This window comes from Lutra lutra, chromosome 1 (assembly GCF_902655055.1).
Source record: "Lutra lutra chromosome 1, mLutLut1.2, whole genome shotgun sequence".
NCBI lineage: Eukaryota > Metazoa > Chordata > Mammalia > Carnivora > Mustelidae > Lutra > Lutra lutra.
The window spans coordinates 72,326,667-72,343,261 of record NC_062278.1 but is presented as its reverse complement, the minus strand read 5'-3'; positions in this window follow the sequence as shown (position 1 = coordinate 72,343,261).

The window sequence follows — 16,595 nt, the reverse complement described above, 5'->3', positions numbered from 1 at the left end:
CTAGCAGTAAGAGCCCCCTTTTGTTATTGCACCTCATTAATAGCTTTTTTTACTTCAACTTAGTTAGATTCTAGTTCTTTTATTTCTCCAAAAAGGGATTTTTTAGTATCTTCTATGCTTTTTCCCAAGCCCAGCTAGCACCTTAATAATCATCATTCTGAGCTCTAATTCTGACATATTACTAATGTCCATATTGATTAGGTCCCTAGCCATTGTTAGTGCCTCTTGTTCTTTTTTTTTTTTTTTTTTTTGAGGTGAGTTTTTCCACCTTTTAATTTTATTCAGGTAAGAATAGGTGAATGATAGAACGAAATACTAAAAGTGTAGCAACGACCCCAGAAAAATATATACTAACCAAATCAGAAGAGACCTGAAACCAGGGGTAGAAGAAAGGGGGAAAAAGAAAGAAAAAGAAAAAGAAAAAAAAATAGATATATTAATTAGACTGGTGAATAGAACAGAGCCACACACACTTGATTTTGGGTCTGTTAGAAGAAACTATATCCCAAAATTTTAAAGAATGAAAAACATATATATACAAAAATAAGGGTAAACATGATGAAGGGATGGAGTGTGACTGTAAAGATGAAAATTTCAAAAGATTCTGAAAAAGGAATTGATAAGACGTTGGTTGAAAAAAGGAAAAAAAAAGAGGATAGAATGTGATCAGGCTGGAGACTAGAACGAAGCTGTGTGCTACATGTAGGGTATATTTTGATCTATTAGAAGAAATTCTTTGTCAAATTTTTAAAGAAAAAGAAACCCTATATGTGTACAAGAAATAAGCTTAAGTATAATAAAGGGATAAAATAGGACTGTAAAAATGAAAATTAAAAAAGATTTTTGAAAAAGGTATTGATAAGATAAAATAGTTAAAAAAAACGTTGAAATAGGAAAGAGGAAATTTTTTTAAAAATAGAATAAGAAAAAAATAAAAATTAAAAAAAATTAACTTTGAAAGACTAAAGATCATGGGGAACAAGCCATGAATTCTATGTGTTCCTTTCCTCTAGCTCTGGAATTCCACAGTTCTCATTGATCAGGGAACTTGGTCTTTGCTGAATGTTCTTGCTGATCTTCTGGGAGAGGGGCCTGTTACAGCAATTCTCAAATGTCTTTGCCTGAGGTGGAATTTCACTGCCTGTGCCAGGGGCCAGGCTAAGTAATCTGCTCATGTTCACTCGTGGTAGCTTTTGTTCCCTGAATGCTTTCTGTACAGCTTTGGAGGATGGGAATGAGGATGGCGGCCTCCCATTCTCCAGTCACTCCCTCCCATCTCCCTGGTCTCCGCATTCCTGTGCTCACCAGGCCTGTGACCGAGCATTTCTATCTCTGATGCATGGCCCCATTTGGAGTCTCCAAACCCAGAAGATTCCTGCCACACACTCTTGTGCCGCTCCTCCCAGAGAAGGAAGGAGGGGGTCTCTCTGGATCTGCTGCTTGTGGGGTCCCTGCTTGAAGAGCAGTGGCCTGAATGTGCCTCGGAACACAGTTTAAGGTAATCCTGAGCTGAGAGCCTACTGCTCAGCTCTGTCTCTGCAGTTGGCTTCCCCACTCTGATACCTGGGACCTCTGTCACACCTAGGCACCCCCAGTCTTTCTGTGACCCCATGGGTCTTGAGACCACACTGTCCCCATGAGGGCTCCACCCCCCACTTAGCCTCTGGAGTGAAGTCCTTCAGTGGTGCAGACTTCTAAAATTTCTGATTTTGTACTCTGCTGCTCTTTCACTTACCAGAAGCCAGCCCTCTCCCTGCAGTCTATCTTCCAGAGTGTTGCCTTGGATTCACTTCTCCACATGTCCTACCTTCCAGAAAGTGGTCGATTTTCTGTTCCTAGAATTGCTGCTCTTCTTCTCTTCTATCTCTTGTTGAGTCTGTAGGTGTTCAGAATGTTTTGAAAACTATCTAGCTGAACTCCTGGGACCTGATGATATCTCAGTCTTCTACTTCTCCCCTATCTTGCTCCTTCCTCAGTGCCTACATCTTTTCTACTGAGAGCTCCCTCACATCTCATCTTAAGTTCTACTAAATACCTTTCAGTTCTTATAATATGCCTTGAAATTTCACATCTTTGTATTTTCACTCATGCCTTACTTTTCATACAAATGTCATTCTTTGACTCTTCAACCTCACCAGTTGCATTCATCCCAATTCAAATGCCAACTCAAAATGCAGCTGGAATTTCCTTCCATCCACTCCCAGGAAAATGAATTACCACTTCTTTTGCTATCTCAGTATCTTGTATATATTACTATTATTGCACATTTTAATTATCTATTTCCATACCATTCTTGGCTGACCATGAATTTCATAAAAGCAAGTGTTTTTGTTTTAATCAAATTTGCTTTCTTTGTACCCAATAATTTATTTGTCACATAATAATGCTTGCAAGAAGATCCTGTTCTAGTTTAAAAGTAGGAGAGAAAATCACATATACACAGATATCCTTAGTTCTGATTGGTAAATATTTACTTTCTAGAGGTACAGATAAAGTTTTATGGGATTTCAGAGGCAGAAGAGATTATTTCTGGCTTAGAGGAGAAATCTTTAAACAGATATTCAAACTAGTAAACACATCAAGTGTATGCTGAGATATTTCAAAAGAAGATGTATAAAAACCACAAAGTTATAGGTGTTTCTAATGCTCTAATGGATTTAGCTAAATAAAATATATCTAGAAGGTGGATAAAATCATTCATTTTACTTTATAAAAGTGAGAACAAGAAATACTTGGAGTCAAAGCTAAATGAATAGTGATTTAGAACCAAGGAAAGGTTGATTGTGAATAAGCAATTGGAAGGTGATGATGACAGATAAATATCTTTTTTTTTTTAGTGATGAACATTAAAATTTTTGAACCTAAAATTCTGTGACTGTGCCAAAAATAAATACTTGACATAATCTGATAGGTTATTAAATAAACATCTCCAGAGGAAGTCAATAGTTTGATAGAACTGAGGGCACATGTTGTGATCAAGAATAAATTCCAGTAGGAGCACCTAGATGGCTCGATTGGTTAAGTGACCAACTCTTGGTTTCAGCTTGGGTCATGGTCTCAGGGTCGTGGGATTGAGCCCCTTGTCAGGCTCCATGCTGGGTGTGAGAGCCCCTTGTCAAGCTCCGTGCTGGGTGTGGGGGCCCCTTGTCAGGCTCCATGCTAGGTGTGTTTTAAAGGTCAAAATATTTTCTGATCAAGTAACATTGCACAAATACTTAAGTATTTACCTATTCTCACTTATAATTTCCCACTTACGTTACTCAGATAATGAACTGGTTATTAAGCAAAGTAAACATTTCTCCTTCTTGAGCTGTGTCCTGTCAACTTCTGACAGCATGGACTATCAGACGAAGGAGGGAATGGACTCTTTCCTGTTGAGTCATTGTTCCTGTTAGCATCTCACCTGTAACAAAAAGAGGCAATTGCAGTTTTCCACCCGCTGGACCAGTGTCTATGCACCTCTTCAATGGTGGTACAGTGCAGCAAGCCCTCCTATAAGCTCCCAGAGTGAAAGAATCCAAATTGTTTTCCTCTTTGTTCCATAGCTCAAGCATTGGTACTTCTTTCTATAGTTATGGTGTATGTGTGTGTGTGTTATTTATCTTTGCACCCTGTCCTTTTAACCTTCCAATATTTCTTTGTCTAAATCCTTCAATTAAATTCTTTCTGTTCAAATAACTGGTATGGTTCCTGTTTTCCTAAATGTCTCTTAACTGCCACAACACTTAGCTAAAGATCTTGTATCATGGCTTAAATAATACACTTGAAGAAAGGGTTGATTGAAGGATTTCATTACATAAAATGAGACATGGTCAGTTAGTAATTGGTTGAAGAACTTTGCCAAGAGTTATAAATTAACAGTTCTTTAAGGGAATTAAATGAAATCTTTAGGGTCATGTTCTATGACTTTTTATTCAGTTTTGTCATTTTTTTCAAAATTTCCAATATCATATTATTATTGACCATTTTTAGTATTATCAATAACAATCCTGGGGCACCTGGGTGACTCAGTCATTAAGCATATGCCTTCGGTTCAGGTCATGACCCCAGGGTCCCGGGATTGAGCGCCACATCAGGCTCCCTGCTGGGCGGGAAGCCTGCTTCTCCCTTTCCCACTCCCCCTGCTTCTCTTCCGTCTTTCGCTGTGTCTCCCTCTGTCAAATAAATAAATAAAATCTTAAAAAAAATTAAGAATCCAATAAGTAAACCTGGCAGTAATTTCACAATTATCATTAGTGTTAAACAAAAGATAAATGATAGTTGGTCTAAGATATTTGAAAAACAATTTCTAAAGTGAATTGTTGGTCTGGATCTCCATAAAGTGCAATTAAACCTCTAAATCTAATGAATAATGTAAGCCTGAATTTGTTTCCCTCCCTCAGAGACTAAATAGATAATTATTTGTTCAATTTATATATATATATATATGTTATTTATGTATTTGAGAGAGAGAGAGAGAGACTGTGAGAGAGGGAACACAAGCACAGCGAGTGGGAGAGGAAGAAGCAGGCTTCCCGCAGAGCAGGGAGCCCGAGGCAGGGTTGACCCCAGGATCCTGAGATCATGACCTGAGCTGAAGGCAGACACTTAATGACTGAGCCACCCAGGTGCCCCTTGTTCAATTTATATTTAATGTGTAGTTTACAATCTTGAAAGATTTAATCCACTGGTTTCAAATAATATTAGGAAATCTTTGATAAAACTTTAATATTATGGTACAGTTATGTTAAATACAAACACATAGACAAAAGCTGGTGATATATTAGGATTAGTGTTCAAATGGTGTGTTTATGTGTGATTTTTGTCCCTCAGTGGCCTAAACATGAACCTGGGCAGAAGTGTCCCACTAAATTTATTTAAAATATTACCCCCTCTCCCTTTTCTGGTACTTTGGCCTAGAGAGAAAAAATCTAAATTTACATTTAGATTTAGAAATTAAATTTATGAAAAAAAATCTAAAGTATTCCTACTTTCAACTAGAATCTATATCCCATTACCCCTAAGAGCCAAATTAGCTTATTTAAAAAAAAATCTAAATTTATAAATATTTCAGGGGTTGGTTTTTCTTTGTTTTGCTGTTTTGTTTTTGTTTGATTGTTTTGTGGGTTTTTTAAAAGTATTTATTTCTTAATATTAATGTGCTATTATTGAATACTTTTCATTTTTGGTCTTATGAGTATTTTTCTGGGCCCTGTAAATTCTGAATAGACATAAAACATGTGATGAATGGCAGGTGTGAAAATGATAGTGTATTGTTTTCCTTCTTTAAGGAAGCTCCTATAATCTGGAACTATAGGGACAACTGGAGCTTTTTGTGTATTGCAGTCAACCATGGTGTCCTTACTAGGAGAGCAGTGTATGAATAGGCATCATTGATGTTATGTTTATTAATTGCATCTCATTTTAAATGCAATCATGGAAGACACAGCAAACTGTCTAATAAAATTTATGCCCCCCCCCTTAATCATGTAGTTATGACCGGCAAGAAGATGAGTAAACTGCAACTACATATTCCAGCCTCCTTGCAATCTGAGTGTGGCTACATAACTAGATCTTGCCAAGACAGAAGGAGAGAAAGATTATGATATATATAGTTATATATATATAGTTATATAGTTATATATACATGCATAAATAACATGCTGACCAAAGTAATTAAAAAGAGGAACTGCAGTTTCCATCTTTTGCTTCCACAAGATTTTTGCAAAGGAGCAGAATAACCTTGAAAACACTGTGTTGAACATGTCAGAGCCACAAGATGGAAAGAACTGGGAGCCAGAAATACCTACTGCTTGAAGAAGGGGAGCCTGCCAGTCAGGAACATCTGTTTTGGGCCCTACAAAAATAATTAACTTTAGTTATTCCGGAGACATTACATGCTTTAGACCTGGGCTTGTTTGTTAAAGTATATACCAAAGTACTGAACTCATACCCTTACTTCACAACAGTGCTTTGGGCAGATTTTATATAATTTCATCTTCAAAATCCATCATCATTATTTTACATATCTTCAGGCACTTTGAAAATAGGAAGTTTAGAAAGGTCACAAGGGGAACTACAGGTTTCTCTTTCATTTGGACCTAGTCTAAGTGCAAGTCCACAGTCTCACTGTCATAGTTCTGAACACAAAAATCTTTGAAAAACATTATTTTGTTTTACTTTGTTGTTGTTATTATTATTATTATTTTTGTAACTGCTTTGGTGCAAAAACTCAGCTTGACCTGTACTCAGTTAGTATCTAACTTGAACTGATATGAAGCTTTATACAATGTAAATATTCATGAATTTGCTACAGTAAATGTGTCTGTCTGGCTGTAGGGTCCATCCCCAACCATGCTAGGAGCATTATGTAAGAAAGGCTATTGTGCCTTATTCTTTTCAATCATTCTGAAACATTCTAAATTCTGAAGCAATTCTAAGCCTGGATATTTCAGATGAGAGTTTGTGGACCTTCATTTTCTAGCTGCTTTAGAATGGCATGTCCCCCAACACAAAAATAATAAGTGGATGATAGATAGAAAGATAGATGGATAGATAGATAGATATATGGATGGATGGATAGATAGATAGATAGATAGATAGATAGATAGATAGGAAGTATTAAACATTATTTCATAGGCTGATACAGCCAAAGGTCTATAAATTTCCCTTCTGTTCCTTATACTTGCTTTATAACACATAGTGTAAGCAAAATATTTGATATTCTTTTTTTTTTTTTTAAGATTTATTTATTTGACAGAGAGAGATCACAAGTAGGCAGAGAGGCAGGCAGAGAGAGATGGGGAAGCAGGCTCCCTGCTGAGCAGAAAGCCCGATGCGGGGCTCGATCCCAGGACCCTGAGACCATGACCTGAGCCGAAGGCAGAGGCTTAACCCACTGAGCCACCCAGGCACCCCAATATTTGATATTCTGAAAAGATTTCTTGGGGTGCCTGGGTGGCTCAGTGGGTTAAGTATCTGCCTTTGGCTTGGGTCATGATCCCAGAGTTACTGAGCCCCATCCTAAGCAGGAAGCCTGTTTCTCCCTATCCCTCTGTTGCTCCCCCTGATTGTGCTCTCTATCACTCTGTCAAATTAAATAAATAAATAAATAAATAAATAAATAAATAAATAAATAAAATCTTTAAAAAAAAAGAAATGATTTCTTTAAGGTAAGAGGCTCTATTTTCTGTTTGAAGATTTATGACAAGTTCATTGAGAAGGCAGGTTTTCAGCTTAGAAATGTCTGTCATTATTCCAACACCTGTAGCTTTACTAGTGAAGTGATGATTGCTTGAAAGTTCTCTTTAACCTGGCAGAGGTGTGGTAATATTTCCAATGGACCATCTCCAGCTCTGTTGCTCAGTAATTAATGAGCAATTTTAATGTGAACTGGAACTTCAAAACAAGTGCTTCAGTGTTATCTTTAAAACAAGGGATCTGAGACTTTCTTTGAATATTTCCCAGCTTCATAAATCTTTCATAATTCCATATGTAATACTCTCTCCTGTTTATTTTAAATTTGAATTGGAGCCCAAGTTTACAGGCTTGTCTCTAACTTGGTATTTATTATATATTAAATATTATTCCCTAAATAAATGTAGGCTTATTGCCTTAAAGTGTGTCTCTATATTGTTTGGTTCTCACAGATGTTTTTAAGAATAATGTCTTATGGCTGTCATTGCTCTGTCACATGTGAGGTATATTGACAGCTACATGTAGTAGAATCACCATTGTTTGGGAAGAGAAAGAAATAAATACGTATCACTTATATTTAGTATATAGTGACTCGTGGTAACAAAATCTACTCTTTTTTTTAAGTTTTTTTTTTATTAATTTATTTGACAGACGGAAATCAAAAGTAGGCAGAGAGGCAGGCAGAGAGAGAGAGAAAGGAGGAAGCAGTCTCCGTTGAGCAGAGAGCCCAACATGGGGCTCCATCCCAAGACTCTGAGATCATGACCCGAGCTGAAGGCGGAGGCTTTAACCCACTGAGCCACCCAGGCACCCAACATAATCTACTCTTGAAAATCTTACTCAAGTTCTCTTTTATTATCTGAACTTCTAACTTCCTAGACAGTCTTAATGAAGTCAGATTTCAGGCTATTTTCCACTTGAGCTCAAATAGTTCATTGAGTCTCTCTGAATAAACAATCAATTCCTCCAAGTCCATTTCCCTTATACATCACTACCCAGATGAGTTCAGCCTATCTTGAGATCTCATTTGAAAAAAGTTGTGAAGTCTGCTCGATCTTAACAAAAATAATGGTCTTAATTACCTAGCTCCTCAGTTATTTAGAACTGGCAGCTGATCCAATGAGTAGTATTCAATTAAAGTTGATATTTATCCAAAAGAGTATTCTAGTATATTGTATCTAAATGTTATTCAACCAAAGACTCCTAAGAAACATTCAACTAGCATTACTATAATCACAATTTAAATGTCTACTGATGCTTCTTGAATTGTGTATCTGCAGCAATTAAGCAGAATTAAGGCTGGCAAAGAAAGTATCTAAGGGAAACATTTATTATATTTTGTGTTCTTAGTAATTATTTAATAGTCAAGGATGTTAAACACAAAATGGGCCATAGATAAAGTTAACTTATCTCTCCAGTTGTTCACAATACATTTTGGAACTAACTGTAAGAACTCTGAACAGGTATCTCTCTGGTTTACTCTGTGCTCTTTAGTTCTGTGTTGCCTTCACCAAAGCAGGAGGGAGAGTGTCTTTATAATACAAGATACGGTTACATGGATGTTCCTGACACTTGTCTTGAGCATCCTGGAAGCAATATGTTACTTTTGAATTATAGGAAAAAACATATTCTAAACTGTAAGGATGTATGACTTCCTATACTATAGTAGGCAAATACAAAATAGTCTACAGACACATGGGCAAGCTGATTTGAACACCACAATTATTTTGTTCAACTTTAACTGACAAAAGAATTATTGTAGAAAAATATACACCCTATTCTAAGATTGTAGCTAATATGAGTATATTCATCTGACAATACCAAGAAACATTCACTTCCCCACTAATTTCTCATTTGAGCATACTGTTTATATACTGTACCCTATAGTCTCTCTTAGCCTCCGTCGGTCTCTCTCCCATATATATTTTTTACTAGTGTGATACATAACTGATCAAATTATAGCTTAAGTGCTTGTGACAGACAACTACCTTTTCATATATTTTGCATTTGTGATACTGGTTTTAAGTTCTTTATATCTTGTTCAGCAGTCATATGAATTCATTACTCTCCTTGGAAACTATCTTTTGCAGAAACTAAAAATACAAATGTAATAATCATAATAATATGTAATTAAAATCATAATTATAACCATTTTTCTTGATAAAAATATGACTTCTGTCAGAACAGTTTGTTTAAAGAAAATTTCTTTTTTTTTAAGATTTTATTTATTTATTTATTTGTTTGTTTGTTTGTTTGTTTGACAGAGAGATAGAAAGAGAGCACAAGTAGGCAGAGCAGCAGGCAGAGGGAAAGGGAGAAGCAGGCTCTCTACTGAGCAGGAAGCCCAATGCGGGCTTGATCACAGGACCCCAGGATCATGACCACAGCTGAAGGCAGACACCCACTGAGCCACCTAGGTGTCCCTAAAGAAAATTTCTAATGACATTTTTATGTACATGAAGATAGCACAAACCTTTCTAATACATGAGCGTTTGAATCAGAAAGCCTGGTTTTGAATCTCATTTTTCCATTTACAACCTACATAACCATGTTGAAGTTTCTGAACATCTCTGTGAATCATATTCTCCATCTCTAACACAAGGGTAATCTTTTACATTTTTTATGGATTTAAATAAGTTATATGAAATCCCTATGCTACTTGGCACATGGTAAGAACTTACTAAATGCTCACTACACTATCAGAGTAACATGGAGATATTTTTATTTGCCAGATATCCATGAAGAAATGAAAGAAACAATATTGATTCTACAGAGCCACTTGCCAACAAGCCAAGAAGTTAGAATAAAGCAGTAGTTCTCAAAGTGGACAAGCAACTTCAGCATCACCTGGTAATTTGTCAAAAATGAAAATTCCCAGCTGTTGACCAGACCTACTAAATCAGAAATTCTGGGGGTAGGGTCCAGAAATCTATGCTTTAACAAGCTCACCAGGTGATTCTGATGTGTGCTAAGGTTTGAGGAATACTGGAGTAATGAGACAACTCCCCAAGAGACCATGTGCACTGGGGACAAAGGTCTGCAGCATAGGGTTTTAGGTGCTGAACTGTGAGTTATATGGCTTTGAAATAAAGTTAAGATATGTGGTTAGGACTGGTAACACAGCTCTCCAGAACCTCATAAGACTCCACAAATACTTGTGAAATCTAGTGAGGAACAGAGTTCACTTAACGCCACAGGGTTTGGAGGATGATGAGAAGGTAGGGACTAGTGAGGTGGAAAACCTGAAAAACAAGGCAGAAGTCAGTTGCCAGAGCTAAAAGTCAAGGAGCCAGGTGCCAAATTCTTACACCTGAGGCACAAGATCAGATCTATCTGTACTGCTCCATCCAATGCTTAATCATCTGTAGGTCACATTAGAGGGGTATGAGTTCACCTCTGGTCTAGAGCCTAGTGCAGGTGGTAAGATGCAGTTAGTGGCTCCACTGAAGATGGAGGATGAGTCATTGCCACGGATACAGAATACACAGATATGCTGAAACCTTAATCTTCCCTTTTGGATATTAAGGAGTATCTCTAAAATGACTTCTGAGATTACTGTTCTAAGACGTAGAATTTTGTTATTAGCATAAAACGATAGACTAGTAAGAGAGTGAGAGAAAAAGAAAAGATGGATTGGGGGAGAACATCAGCAACAATGCAAGAATCTAGTCATAAATTCTCAAAAATGAGTGTTTATGTTATTCTATTTTGAACAAAATAAATTCAGAACAAGTCCATGCAACATCAAAATGATAGTTAGACATACTGAAATTGCACAGTTCAGTTTACTTAAGAATAAAATGGTGCTAAAAAAAAGATTAAATGGGGCGCCTGGGTGGCTCAGTGGGTTAAGCCGCTGCCTTCGGCTCAGGTCATGATCTCAGGGTCCTGGGATCGAGTCCCGAATTGGGCTCTCTGCTCGGCAGGGAGCCTGCTTCCCTCTCTCTCATTCTGCCTGCCTCTCCGCCTACTTGTGATCTCTCTCTGTCAAATTAAAAAAAAAAAAAGATTAAATGATGCTAACTTACTTACCCACTTTCAGCCCTTTGTCATGGTGGTACTGTTGTCAAAACTTAAACCCAATAGCCACCAAAAGCAATTGATCTAAAACCATTATAAAGGTATTACTTCCTGCTTTTTAGCACATGAAATTTAATATTAATAATATTTAATATTAATAAATATTATTATTAAATAAATAAAATTTAATATTAATAATAATAATTATTATTATTAAAAATATTATTTTCACAATTCAGTACCATCATTTCTATGTTATCCTTACATAAACACCTCCTACATGCCAGATAATATGTTAGAAACTCAGCACACAAACAGGCTGCTGTCCCTATCCCAAAATCAATTAGTTTTTTTTGTTTTGTTTTGTTTTGTATTTTTTATAAACATATATATTTATCCCCAGGGGTACAGGTCTGTGAATCGCCAGATTTACACACTTCACAGCACTCACCATAGCACATACCCTCCCCAAAGTCCATAACCCCACCCCCCCAAACCCCCTCCCCCAGGAACCCTCAGTTTGTTTTGTGAAATTAAGAGTCTCTTATAGTTTGTCTCCCTCCCAATCCCATCTTGTTTCAATTATTCTTCTCCTACTCCCTTAACCCCCCATGTTGCATCTCCACTTCCTCATATCAGGGAGATCATATGATAGTTGTCTTTCTCCGATTGACTTATTTCGCTAAGCATGATACCCTTTAGTTCCATCCACGTCGTCGCAAATGGCAAGATTTCATTTCTTTTGATGGCTGCATAGTATTCCATTGTGTATATATACCACATCTTCTTTATCCATTCATCTGTTGATGGACATCTAGGTTCCTTCCATAATTTGGCTATTGTGGACATTGCTGCTATAAACATTCGGGTGCACGTGCCCCTTTGGATCACTACGTTTGTATCTTTAGGGTAAATACCCAGTAGTGCAATTGCTGGGTAGTTCTATTTTCAACATTTTTTTTTTAAAGATTTTATTTATTTATTTGACAGAGAGAGATCACAAGTAGGCGGAGAGGCAGGCAGAGAGAGAGAGAGAAGCAGGCTTCTTGCTGAGCAGAGAGCCCGATGTAGGACTCGATCCCAGGACCCTGAGATCATGACCTGAGCCGAAGGCAGCGGCTTAACCCACTGAGCCACCCAGGCGCCCCATATTTTCAACATTTTGAGGAACCTCCATGCTGTTTTCCAGAGTGGTTGCACCAGCTTGTATTCCCACCAACAGTGTAGGAGGGTTCCCCTTTCTCCGCATCCTCGCCAGCATCTGTCATTTCCTGACTTGTTAATTTCAGCCATTCTGACTGGTGTGAGGTGATATCTCATGGTGGTTTTGATTTGTATTTCCCTGATGCCGTGTGATGTGGAGCACTTTTTCATGTGTCTGTTGGCCATCTGGATGTCTTCTTTGCAGAAATGTCTGTTCATGTCCTCTGCCCATTTCTTGATTGGATTATTTGTTCTTTGGGTGTTGAGTTTGCTAAGTTCTTTATAGATTTTGGACACTAGCCCTTTATCTGATATGTCATTTGCAAATATCTTCTCCCATTCTGTCAGTTGTCTTTTGGTTTTGTTAACTGTTTCCTTTGCTGTGCAAAAGCTTTTGATCTTGATAAAATCCCAATAGTTCATTTTTGCCATTGCTTCCCTTGCCTTTGGCGATGTTCCTAGGAAGATGTTGCTGCCTGTGTTCTCCTCAAGGATTTTGATGGATTCCTTTCTCACATTGAGGTCCTTCATCCATTTTGAGTCTATTTTCGTGTGTGATGTAAGGAAATGGTCCAATTTCATTTTTCAGCATGTGGCCGTCCAATTTTCCCAACACCATTTGTTGAAGAGGCTGTCTTTTTTCCATTGGACATTCTTTCCTGCTTTGTCGAAGATGAGTTGACCATAGAGTTGAGGGTCTATTTCTGGGCTCTCTATTCTGTTCCATTGATCTATGTTTCTGTTTTTGTGCCAGTACCATGCTGTCTTGATGATGACAGCTTTGTAATAGAGCTTGAAGTCCGGAATTGTGATGCCACCAACTTTGGCTTTCTTTTTCAATATTGCTTTGGCTATTCGAGGTCTTTTCTGGTTCCATATAAATTTTAGGATTATTTGTTCCATTTCTTTGAAAAAAATGGATGGTACTTTGATAGGAATTGCATGAAATGTGTAGATTGCTTTAGGTAGCATAGACATTTTCACAATATTTATTCTTCCAATCCAGGAGCATGGAACATTTTTCCATTTCTTCGTGTCTTCCTCAATTTCTTTCATGAGTACTTTATAGTTTTCTGAGTATAGATTCTTAGCCTCTTTGGTTAGGTTTATTCCTAGGTATGTTAATAGTTTGGGGAGCAATTGTAAATGGGATTGACTCCTTAATTTCTCTTTCTTCTGTCTTGTTGTTGGTGTAGAGAAATGCAACTGATTTCTGGGCATTGATTTTATATCCTGACACTTTACTGAATTCCTGGACAAGTTCTAGCAGTTTTGGAGTGGAGTCTTTTGGGTTTTCCACATATAGTATCATATCATCTGCGAAGAGTGATAGTTTGACTTCTTCTTTGCCAATTTGGATGCCTTTAATTTCCTTTTGTTTTCTGATTGCTGAGGCTAGGACTTCTAGTACTATGTTGAATAGCAGTGGTGATAATGGATATCCCTGCCGTGTTCCTGACCTTAGCGGAAAAGCTTTCAGTTTCTCTCCATTGAGAATGATATTTGCGGTGGGTTTTTCATAAATGGCTTTGATAATATTGAGGTCTGTGCCCTCTATCCCTACACTTTGAAGAGTTTTGATCAGGAAGGGATGCTGTACTTTGTCGAATGCTTCTTCAGCACCTATTGAGAGTATCATATGGTTCTTGTTCCTTCTTTTATTAATGTGTTGTATCACATTGATTGATTTGCGGATGTTGAACCAACCTTGCAGCCCTGGAATAAATCCCACTTGGTCGTGGTGAATAATCCTTTTAATGTACTGTTGAATCCTATTGGCTAGTATTTTGGTGAGAATTTTGTATCTGTGTTCATCAAGGATATTGGTCTGTAGTTCTCTTTTTTAATGGGATCCTTGTCTGGTTTTGGGATCAAGGTGATGCTGACCTCATAAAATGAGTTTGGAAGTTTTCCTTCCATTTCTATTTTTTGGAACAGTTTCAGGGGAATAGGAATTAGTTCTTCTTTAAATGTTTGGTAGAATTTCCCTGGGAAGCCGTCTGGCCCTGGGCTTTTGTTTGTTTGGAGATTTTTGATGACTGTTTCAATCTCCTTACTGGTTATGGGTCTGTTCAGGCTTTCCATTTCTTCCTGGTTCAGTTGTGGTAGTTTATATGTCTCTAGGAATGCATCCATTTCTTCCAGATTGTCAAATTTGTTGGCGTAGAGTTGCTCAAAGTATGTTCTTATAATTGTCTGTATTTCTTTGGTGTTCGTTGTGATCTCTCCTCTTTCATTCATGATTTTATTTATTTGGGTCCTCTCTCTTTTCTTTTTGAGAAGTCTGGCCAGGGGTTTCTCAATCTTATTTATTCTTTCAAAGAACCAGCTCCTAGTTTCGTTGATTTGTTCTATTGTTTTTTTGGTTTCTATTTCATTGATTTCTGCTCTGATCTTTATGATTTCTCTTCTCCTGCTGGGTTTAGGGTTTCTTTCTTGTTCTTTCTCCAGCTCCTTTAGGTGTAGGGTTAGGTTGTGTATCTGAGACCTTTGTTTCTTGAGAAAGGCTTGTACCGCTATATATTTTCCTCTCAGGACTGCCTTTGTTGTGTCCCACAGATTTTGAACCGTTGTGTTTTCATTATCATTTGTTTCCATGAATTTTTTCAATTCTTCTTTAATTTCCTGGTTGACCCATTCATTCTTTAGAAGGATGCTGTTTAGTCTCCAAGTATTTGGGTTCTTTCCAAATTTTCTCTTGTGATTGAGTTCTAGCTTCAGAGCATTGTGATCTGAAAATATGCAGGGAATTATCCCAATCTTTTGATACCGGTTGAGACCTGATTTAGGACTGAGGATGTGACCTCTTCTGGAGAATGTTCCATGTGCACTATAGGAGAATGTGTATTCTGTTGCTTTGGAATGAAATGTTCTGAATATATCTGTGATGTCCATCTGGTCCTGTGTGTCATTTAAGGCCTTTATTTCCTTGTTGATCTTTTGCTTGGATGATCTGTCCATTTCAGTGAGGGGAGTGTTAAAGTCCCCTACTATTATTGTATTATTGTTGATGTGTTTCTTTGATTTTGCTATTAATTGGTTTATATAGTGGGCTGCTCCCACGTTAGGGGCATAGATATTTAAAATTGTTAGATCTTCTTGTTGGACAGATCCTTTGATCAACTTTTTATGAAATAGTGTCCTTCCTCATCTCTTATTATAGTCTTTGGCTTAAAATCTAATTGATCTGATATAAGGATTGCCACTCCTGCTTTCTTCTGATGTCCATTAACATGGTAAATTCTTTTCCACCCCCTCACTTTAAATCTGGAGGTGTCTTCAGGTTTAAGATGAGTTTCTTGTAGGCAACATATAGATGGGTTTTGTTTTTTTATCCATTCTGATACCCTGTGTCTTTTGATTGGGGCATTTAGCCCATCAACATTCAGGGTAACTATTGAGAGATATGAATTTAGTGCCATTGTATTGCCTATAAGGTGACTGTTATTGTATATTGTCTCTGTTTCTTTCTGATCTACTACTTTTAGGGTCTCTCTTTGCTTAGAGGACCCCTTTCAATATTTCTGTAGAGCTGGTTTGGTGTTTGCAAATTCTTTCAGTTTTTGTTTGTCCTGGAATCTTTTAATCTCTCCTTCTATTTTCAATGATAGTCTAGCTCGATATAGTATTCTTGGCTGCATGTTTTTCTCATTTAGTACTCTGAATATATCATGTCAGCTCTTTCTGGCCTTCCAGGTCTCTGTGGATAAGTCTGCTGCCAATCTAATGTTTTTACTATTGTATGTTACAGACTTCTTTTCCCGGGCTGCTTTCAGGATTTTCTCTTTGTCACTAAGACTTGTAAATTTTACTATTAGGTGATGGGGTGTGGACCTATTCTTACTGATTTTGAGGGGGGTTCTCTGAACCTCCTGGATTTTGATGCTTGTTCCCTTTGCCATATTGGGGAAATTCTCTCCAATAATTCTCTCCAACATACTTTCTGCTCCCCTCTCTCATTCTTCTTCTTCTGGAATCCCAATTATTCTAATGTTGTTTCGTCTTATGGTGTCACTTATTTCTCGAATTCTCCCCTCATGGTCCAGTAGCTGTTTGTCCCTCTTTTGCTCAGCTTCTTTATTCTGTCATTTGGTCTTCCATATTGCTAATTCTTTCTTCTGCCTCATTTATCCTAGCAGTGAGAGCCTCGATTTTTGATTGCACCTCATTAATAGCTTTTTTGATTTCAACTTGGC